The sequence below is a fragment of the Salvelinus fontinalis genome, chromosome 30, assembly GCF_029448725.1.
Source record: "Salvelinus fontinalis isolate EN_2023a chromosome 30, ASM2944872v1, whole genome shotgun sequence".
NCBI classification, from domain to species: domain Eukaryota; kingdom Metazoa; phylum Chordata; class Actinopteri; order Salmoniformes; family Salmonidae; genus Salvelinus; species Salvelinus fontinalis.
Window position 1 is genome coordinate 25,457,860 of NC_074694.1, and position 10,000 is coordinate 25,467,859.

A 10,000-nucleotide genomic window follows, 5' to 3' on the forward strand; every position below is an offset into this window, starting at 1 on the left:
CCCCGCCAAATAGATGTTCAAAATCAAATAAATCCTCTCTAACCCTATGTGAATAATACATCAAACAGTCAATTAAGTTACCACACATTTTAGAAATAATACCATCTTTGATACATGCAAAAGCCTTTAGACTTTGAACTATACAGATTTCCTGAATGTGTAGAAAGACAGTCGTCGATTGTGGCGAATCTCTTTTTTCTTTCAAAGAGAATACATCTGTAATCTGGTTTTGCTGTGCTGCTGTACTGCTTAGGACCCAAATGGAAATCTGTGAACTCTTCAAATCCCTTGACTTTGCTTTGATGTCGTCGTTGTTCCTAATCTGCAATGCTTCTCCTCGCTGCGTTCCTCTTTCAGAGAGGTGTGTCTCTGCAATCCTAATTGTCTGGTCTAACCTCCCCTCTCCCTCTGTTCCTCTTTCAGAGAGGTGTGTCTCTGCAATCCTAATTGTCTGGTCTAACCTCCCCTCTCCCTCTGTTCCTCTTTCAGAGAGGTGTGTCTCTGCAATCCTAATTGTCTGGTCTAACCTCCCCTCTCCCTCTGTTCCTCTTTCAGAGAGGTGTGTCTCTGCAATCCTAATTGTCTGGTCTAACCTCCCCTCTCCCTCTGTTCCTCTTTCAGAGAGGTGTGTCTCTGCAATCCTAATTGTCTGGTCTAACCTCCCCTCTCCCTCTGTTCCTCTTTCAGAGAGGTGTGTCTCTGCAATCCTAATTGTCTGGTCTAACCTCCCCTCTCCCTCTGTTCCTCTTTCAGAGAGGTGTGTCTCTGCAATCCTAATTGTCTGGTCTAACCTCCCCTCTCCCTCTGTTCCTCTTTCAGAGAGGTGTGTCTCTGCAATCCTAATTGTCTGGTCTAACCTCCCCTCTCCCTCTGTTCCTCTTTCAGAGAGGTGTGTCTCTGCAATCCTAATTGTCTGGTCTAACCTCCCCTCTCCCTCTGTTCCTCTTTCAGAGAGGTGTGTCTCTGCAATCCTAATTGTCTGGTCTAACCTCCCCTCTCCCTCTGTTCCTCTTTCAGAGAGGTGTGTCTCTGCAATCCTAATTGTCTGGTCTAACCTCCCCTCTCCCTCTGTTCCTCTTTCAGAGAGGTGTGTCTCTGCAATCCTAATTGTCTGGTCTAACCTCCCCTCTCCCTCTGTTCCTCTTTCAGAGAGGTGTGTCTCTGCAATCCTAATTGTCTGGTCTAACCTCCCCTCTCCCTCTGTTCCTCTTTCAGAGAGGTGTGTCTCTGCAATCCTAATTGTCTGGTCTAACCTCCCCTCTCCCTCTGTTCCTCTTTCAGAGAGGTGTGTCTCTGCAATCCTAATTGTCTGGTCTAACCTCCCCTCTCCCTCTGTTCCTCTTTCAGAGAGGTGTGTCTCTGCAATCCTAATTGTCTGGTCTAACCTCCCCTCTCCCTCTGTTCCTCTTTCAGAGAGGTGTGTCTCTGCAATCCTAATTGTCTGGTCTAACCTCCCCTCTCCCTCTGTTCCTCTTTCAGAGAGGTGTGTCTCTGCAATCCTAATTGTCTGGTCTAACCTCCCCTCTCCCTCTGTTCCTCTTTCAGAGAGGTGTGTCTCTGCAATCCTAATTGTCTGGTCTAACCTCCCCTCTCCCTCTGTTCCTCTTTCAGAGAGGTGTGTCTCTGCAATCCTAATTGTCTGGTCTAACCTCCCCTCTCCCTCTGTTCCTCTTTCAGAGAGGTGTGTCTCTGCAATCCTAATTGTCTGGTCTAACCTCCCCTCTCCCTCTGTTCCTCTTTCAGAGAGGTGTGTCTCTGCAATCCTAATTGTCTGGTCTAACCTCCCCTCTCCCTCTGTTCCTCTTTCAGAGAGGTGTGTCTCTGCAATCCTAATTGTCTGGTCTAACCTCCCCTCTCCCTCTGTTCCTCTTTCAGAGAGGTGTGTCTCTGCAATCCTAATTGTCTGGTCTAACCTCCCCTCTCCCTCTGTTCCTCTTTCAGAGAGGTGTGTCTCTGCAATCCTAATTGTCTGGTCTAACCTCCCCTCTCCCTCTGTTCCTCTTTCAGAGAGGTGTGTCTCTGCAATCCTAATTGTCTGGTCTAACCTCCCCTCTCCCTCTGTTCCTCTTTCAGAGAGGTGTGTCTCTGCAATCCTAATTGTCTGGTCTAACCTCCCCTCTCCCTCTGTTCCTCTTTCAGAGAGGTGTGTCTCTGCAATCCTAATTGTCTGGTCTAACCTCCCCTCTCCCTCTGTTCCTCTTTCAGAGAGGTGTGTCTCTGCAATCCTAATTGTCTGGTCTAACCTCCCCTCTCCCTCTGTTCCTCTTTCAGAGAGGTGTGTCTCTGCAATCCTAATTGTCTGGTCTAACCTCCCCTCTCCCTCTGTTCCTCTTTCAGAGAGGTGTGTCTCTGCAATCCTAATTGTCTGGTCTAACCTCCCCTCTCCCTCTGTTCCTCTTTCAGAGAGGTGTGTCTCTGCAATCCTAATTGTCTGGTCTAACCTCCCCTCTCCCTCTGTTCCTCTTTCAGAGAGGTGTGTCTCTGCAATCCTAATTGTCTGGTCTAACCTCCCCTCTCCCTCTGTTCCTCTTTCAGAGAGGTGTGTCTCTGCAATCCTAATTGTCTGGTCTAACCTCCCCTCTCCCTCTGTTCCTCTTTCAGAGAGGTGTGTCTCTGCAATCCTAATTGTCTGGTCTAACCTCCCCTCTCCCTCTGTTCCTCTTTCAGAGAGGTGTGTCTCTGCAATCCTAATTGTCTGGTCTAACCTCCCCTCTCCCTCTGTTCCTCTTTCAGAGAGGTGTGTCTCTGCAATCCTAATTGTCTGGTCTAACCTCCCCTCTCCCTCTGTTCCTCTTTCAGAGAGGTGTGTCTCTGCAATCCTAATTGTCTGGTCTAACCTCCCCTCTCCCTCTGTTCCTCTTTCAGAGAGGTGTGTCTCTGCAATCCTAATTGTCTGGTCTAACCTCCCCTCTCCCTCTGTTCCTCTTTCAGAGAGGTGTGTCTCTGCAATCCTAATTGTCTGGTCTAACCTCCCCTCTCCCTCTGTTCCTCTTTCAGAGAGGTGTGTCTCTGCAATCCTAATTGTCTGGTCTAACCTCCCCTCTCCCTCTGTTCCTCTTTCAGAGAGGTGTGTCTCTGCAATCCTAATTGTCTGGTCTAACCTCCCCTCTCCCTCTGTTCCTCTTTCAGAGAGGTGTGTCTCTGCAATCCTAATTGTCTGGTCTAACCTCCCCTCTCCCTCTGTTCCTCTTTCAGAGAGGTGTGTCTCTGCAATCCTAATTGTCTGGTCTAACCTCCCCTCTCCCTCTGTTCCTCTTTCAGAGAGGTGTGTCTCTGCAATCCTAATTGTCTGGTCTAACCTCCCCTCTCCCTCTGTTCCTCTTTCAGAGAGGTGTGTCTCTGCAATCCTAATTGTCTGGTCTAACCTCCCCTCTCCCTCTGTTCCTCTTTCAGAGAGGTGTGTCTCTGCAATCCTAATTGTCTGGTCTAACCTCCCCTCTCCCTCTGTTCCTCTGTCTCTCCTCTCCTTTTCAGTCTCCCACCCTCCCTCTCTCTCCCCCGCTCTCATTCTCCCTCTCTCTATCCCGCTCTCATTCCCCCTCTCTCTCACCCTCCATCTCCCTCTCTCTCCCCTGCTCTCATTCTCCCTCTCTCTCCCCCTCTCATTCTCCCTCTCTCTCTCCCACTCCGATGCAGGTGTATTGGTATCGGTATGTATTAGGATCCCTTTTAGCCACAGCAAAAGCCTCAGCTACTCTTCCTGGGGTCCACATGAAACATGACATAATACATAATACAGAACATTATTAGTCAAGGACTAAAATACATCAATTTAAAACATCACACACAGCCTACATGTCAGTACATACACACAATATCTAGGTCTATTACATAATACATTGGAAATTACAATACAAGATATACAAAATGGCTGTGTCTCTTCACTGTCCCTTTCTGCAGTATGGTGTTCTTTTATCTCTTTTTTTGTATCTGTTTTTATTGCTAGCTTGAGTTACCTGGGGTGGCAGAGAGTTCCATGAGGTCATGGTTCTATTTAATACTGTGTGTTTCCCAGCCTCTGTTCTGGACCTGGGGACTGTGAAGAGACCTCTGATTGCATGTCTTGTGTTGTACCGATGTGTGTGCGTACCTTCAACACATCAACACCTCACACAAAGACCAATAGTGATGCAGTCAATCTCTCCTCAACTTTGAGCCAGGAGAGATGGACATGCATGCTACTGACACAAGCCCTCTGTGTACATCTAAGTGCGATACATTCTGCTTTGTTCTGGACCAACTGAAATGTCCCTCTTTGCTGCACATGACCACACAGCTGGGCAGTAGTCCAGGTACGACTGAGATACCAAGAAGGCAGAGCAAAGCCCTCTGATGGACAGACCTCTTCCCATTTTAGCAACCATTGAGTCTATATGTTTTGACCATGACAGCTTGTTATCTAGGGTGACACCCAGCAGTTTAGTCTCCTCAACTTGCTCATATGCCAAATTATTTAATAATAGATCTTAATGTGGTTTAGCATGGAACAAGTGATTTGTCCCAAAAATGAAGCTTTATTCCTTTCCTTCCTACTCTGTTTCACATTCAACACATCACGAGCTGCTGATGGAGAAGAGAGAGAAAGAGAGTGGGGGTTGGTAAGAGATAGAGGCAAAGAGAGATAGAGGGAAGAAGGGAGGGAGGAAAAACTGAAAGAGGGTGGCAGATAATAGAGAAAGAGATGTGTGTAAAAAAACAGAGAGAGAGAGAGAGAGAGAGAGAGAGAGAGAGAGAGAGAGAGAGAGAGAGAGAGAGAGAGAGAGAGAGAGAGAGAGAGAGAGAGATTGAGAGGATGAAGAGAGAGTGTGAGAAAGACAAAGATTTGACTTATCTAACCTTTGTTTAAGCAGGAAGTCATGCTGAGACCACTGTCTCTTTTGCAGAACACATCAATAAATACTGATTACACTATACATATCTATGCAGAACAAATGTCTAAATGCAACATGCAACAATTTCAACCATTTTACTGAATTACAGTTCCTATCAGGAAATCAGTCAATTGAAATAAAAAAATTAGGACCTAATCTATGGATTTCACATGACTGAGCAGGGGTGCAGCCATGGTGGGCCTGGGAGGGCTTAGGTCCACCCACTGGGGAGCCAGGTCCCCCCACTGGGGAGCCAGGCCCAGCCAATCAGAATAAGATTTTCCACCCAAAGGGGCTTTATTACAGACAGAAATACTCCTCAGTTTCATCAGCTGTTCGGGTGGCTGGTCTCAGAAGATCCTGCAGGTGAAGAAACCGGATGTGGAGGTCCTGGGCTGGTGTGGTTATACGTGGTCTGCGGTTGTGAGGTCGGTTGGACGTACTGCCAAATTCTTTAAAACAACGTTGGAGGCAGGATATGGTACAAAAATGAACATACAATTCTCTGACAACAGCTCTGGTGAACATTCATGTAGTCATCATGCCAATTGCACGCTACCTCAAAACTTGAGACATCTGTGGCATTGTGTTGTGTGACAAAACTGCACATTTTAGAGTGGCCTTTTAATTTCCCTAGCACAAGGTGCACCTGTGTAATGATCATGCTGTTTAATCAGCTTCTTGATATGCCACACCTGTCAGGTGAATGGATTCTCTTGGCTAAGGAGAAATACTCACTAACAGGGATGTAAACAACATTTGAGAGAAATACGCTTTTTGTACGTCTGGAAGATTTCTGGGATCTTTTATTTCAGCTCATGAAACATGAAACCAACACTTTACATGTTGTGTTTATATTTTTGTTCAGTATATATACACATCATTTACACATTTAGAGATTATTCCACATGAGAGGCGCAAAAATACTAAAAGCAGATTCACCTAAGTTGGTGGAGACTGAAGGGCTTGCCAGGGTTGGCCATCCCTGGTAACTTATACGTTTGAAGGTTATCAATGAGGTATGGTATGGCAGAAGTCTACGCAAGAGGGCTTTATAGACAAAAAGAGTGCAATGCATCGATCTACGTGACTTCAAAGAGGGCCAGCATACTTTCTGATAGATAATGCAATGATGTATACTGAACCTAGCACCCGTAATAAAGCGCAATGCACTATAATAAACTGGGTCCAATGGCTTCAATACAGTGGCAGCTGTATTCATATTGACGAAATAGCCGTAGTCAATAACCGGAATGAATATTGTCTGAATGATTTGTTTTCTGCTATTTAACGAAAGATGGGACCTGTTCCTATAGAATAAGCTTATTTCAATTCTTCATTTCTTAACTAACTCATCAACATGCTTTTTGGAAGATAGCTTTCCGTCAATCCAGATGGCCAGATATTTACAAGCGGGAACACCATCCAAAGTACGTATGAATAAATCATCAAATTCATTTTTACGTGATTTGGAAAATTGTCACGACTTCCGCCGAAGTTGGTTCCTCTCCTCATTCGGGCGGCGTTCGGTGGTCGACGTCACCGGTCTTCTAGCCATCACCGATCCACCTTTCATTTTCCATTTGTTTTGTCTTGTCTTCCTCCACACCTGGTTTACATCTCCTACTAATTAACATGTGTATTTAACCCTCGGTTCCCTCCATGTCTGTGTGGGGGTATTGTTTATTGTCAAGGTTGGCATGCTTAAGGCTGGTTTACGCCGGGTTTTGCTTTACCCGTGCTTTGTGGCAGCCGGTACTTTGCACTTGGGTTTTGTACTTTTGCTGTCTCACTTGTTCTGTGGGCATTTGTTTTGTGACGCGGTTGCGTTCTGTATTATGATTGCCGAAGTAAAGTGCTTTGTCCATTTATCTCTGCTCTCCTGCGCCTGACTTCCATGCACCCACTACACCCACCACTGACAGATATACTTGGTTTTACCTGCATTAAGTACCAATTTCAGTTCAACTAAGGCTTTCTGCAGGGCAATAATGGCAGATTGAAGCTCTGACAGAGCCATGCATTAGCATACACCACATCGGCATGCAGGTGAAAGAATATACATTTTTTAGAGATAAAACAATATTGTTAATGTAAATAGTGAAAAGAACCAGACTAAGAATCGATCTGTTAAGGCTGTCGCTCTCCTCATCCTCGGATGAGGTGAGGAGAGAAGGATCTTCAGACCAAAATGCGGTTTGCGGGAAATAAGCCATCTTTTATTTTATAACAACGATGAAGATGGCAACACGAAAACAAACACTTTAACAAACTTACAAAATAACAAAACGACGTAGAACGAAACCTGAACATAAACTCACATCACTAAACGTAAACTCACGGACAGGAACGTTACATCAAAACACACGAACAGCCAAACAGTCCCGTATGTGAAAATACATCGACAACGACGAAGACATCACAGGAGACAATCACCCACAAACAAACAGTGAGAACGCCCTACCTAAATATGACTCTTAATTAGAGGAAAACGCAAACCACCTGCCTCTAATCAAGAGCCATACCAGGTAACCCAAAACCAACATAGAAACAGATAACATAGACTGCCCACCCAAAACACATACCCTGACCATAAACACATAAAAAACAACATAAAACAGGTCAGGACTGTTACAGAACCCCCCCCTCAAGGTGCGAACGCCGGGCGCACCAGCACAAAGTCCAGGGGAGGGTCTGGGTGGGCAGTTGACCACGGTGGTGGCTCCGGCTCTGGACGCTCTCCCCACACCACCATAGTCACTCCCCTCTTCTGTCTACCCCTTCCACTGACCACCCTAAAACTACCTTCCCCTAAATAAACGGCCAGCACCGGGACAAGGCGCAGCACCGGGACAAGGGGCAGCACCGGAACAAGGGGCAGCACCAGGATAAGGACCAGCACCGGAATAAGGGGCAGCACCGGGACAAGGGGCAGCACCGGGACAAGGGGCAGCACCGGGACAAGGGGCAGCACCGGGACAAGGGGCAGCACCGGGACAAGGGGCAGCACCGGGACAAGGGGCAGCACCGGGACAAGGGGCAGATCCCGGCTGAAGGACTCTGGCAGGTCCTGGCTGAGGGACTCTGGCAGGTCCTGTTTGGACGGCTCTGGCAGGTCCTGGCTGGACGGCTCTGGCAGGTCCTGGCTGGACGGCTCTGGCAGGTCCTGGCTGGACGGCTCTGGCAGGTCCTGGCTGGACGGCTCTGGCAGGTCCTGGCTGGACGGCTCTGGCAGGTCCTGTCTGGTTGGCGGCTCTGGCAGGTCCTGTCTGGTTGGCGGCTCTGGCAGATCCTGTCTGGTTGGCGGCTCTGGCAGATCCTGTCTGGTTGGCGGCTCTGGCAGATCCTGTCTGGTTGGCGGCTCTGGCAGATCCTGTCTGGTTGGCGGCTCTGGCAGATCCTGTCTGGTTGGCGGCTCTGGCAGATCCTGTCTGGCGGGCGGCTCTAGCGGCTCCTGTCTGGCGGGCGGCTCTAGCGGCTCCTGTCTGGCGGACGGCTCTGTAGGCTCATGGCAGACGGGCGGCTTTGCAGGCTCATGACAGACGGGCGGCTTTGCAGGCTCATGGCAGACGGGCGGCTTTGCAGGCTCATGGCAGACGGATGGCTCAGACGGCGCTGGGGAGACGGATGGCTCAGATGGCGCTGGGGAGACGGATGGCTCAGATGGCGCTGGGGAGACGGATGGCTCAGATGACGCTGGGGAGACGGATGGCTCAGATGGCGCTGGGGAGACGGATGGCTCTGTAGGAAGGAGAAGGAGAGACAGCCTGGTGCGTGGTCTAGGCACTGGCTGCGCTGGAGAGGAGGAAACAGCAGGAGAGAGAACCCGGAGAGACAGCCTGGTACGGGGGGCTGCCACCGGAGGACTGGTACATGGAGGTGGCACCGGGTCTACCGGACCGTGAAGGAGGACACGTGCTCTTGAGCACCGAGCCTCCCCAACCCTACCAGGTTGAATGATCCCCGTAGCCCTGCCAGTGCAGCGAGGTGGAATAGCCCGCACTGACCTATGCAGGCGAACCGGGGACACCACCTGTAAGGCTGGTGCCATGTACGCCGGCCCGAGGAGACGTACTGGAGGCCAGATACGTTGGGCCGGATTCATGACATCCGGCTCGATGCCCAACCTAGCCCTCCCAGTGCGGCAAGGTGGAATAGCCCGCACTGGGCTAAGCACGCGTACTGGGGACACCGTGCGCTTTACCGCATAACACGGTGTCTTACCAGTACGACGCCTTCTACCTCCACGGTAAGCACGGGGAGTTGGCTCGGGTATCCTACCCGGCTTTGCCACACTCCTCGTGTGCCCCCCCCCAAGAAATTTTTTTGGTCTGACTCACGGGCTCCCAACCGCGTCGTCGCGCTGCCTCCTCATACCAGCGCCTCTCAGCCTTCGCTGCTTCCAACTCCTCCTTTGGACGGCGATATTCCCCTGGTTGAGCCCAAGGTCCTCTACCGTCCAGGATCTCCTCCCAAGTCCAGGAGTCCTTGTTGCTCCGTAGAGCATTCCCATACCGCTTGGTCTCAGCGTGGTGGGTGATTCTGTCAAGTCTGTCGCTCTCCTCATCCTCGGATGAGGTGAGGAGAGAAGGATCTTCAGACCAAAATGCGGTTTGCGGGAAATAAGCCATCTTTTATTTTATAACAACGATGAAGATGGCAACACGAAAACAAACACTTTAACAAACTTACAAAATAACAAAACGACGTAGAACGAAACCTGAACATAAACTCACATCACTAAACGTAAACTCACGGACAGGAACGTTACATCAAAACACACGAACAGCCAAACAGTCCCGTATGTGAAAATACATCGACAACGACGAAGACATCACAGGAGACAATCACCCACAAACAAACAGTGAGAACGCCCTACCTAAATATGACTCTTAATTAGAGGAAAACGCAAACCACCTGCCTCTAATCAAGAGCCATACCAGGTAACCCAAAACCAACATAGAAACAGATAACATAGACTGCCCACCCAAAACACATACCCTGACCATAAACACATAAAAAACAACATAAAACAGGTCAGGACTGTTACACGATCCGTGTTGGACACCCTTTGTTATGTACAGAAAACCTGATATAACACCATCAATAAATACACACTGTGTTCTGTA

The 10,000-nt window shown here is 48.8% G+C and overlaps 1 protein-coding gene across 10 annotated transcripts in view; it reads right to left on the bottom strand.

Annotated features, from left to right (window-relative positions):
* The window catches only part of sdk2b (sidekick cell adhesion molecule 2b), a 506,291-nt gene that overhangs the window by 105,867 nt on the left and 390,424 nt on the right, over positions 1 to 10,000 (bottom strand). The gene's annotated exons all lie outside the window — the stretch shown is intronic.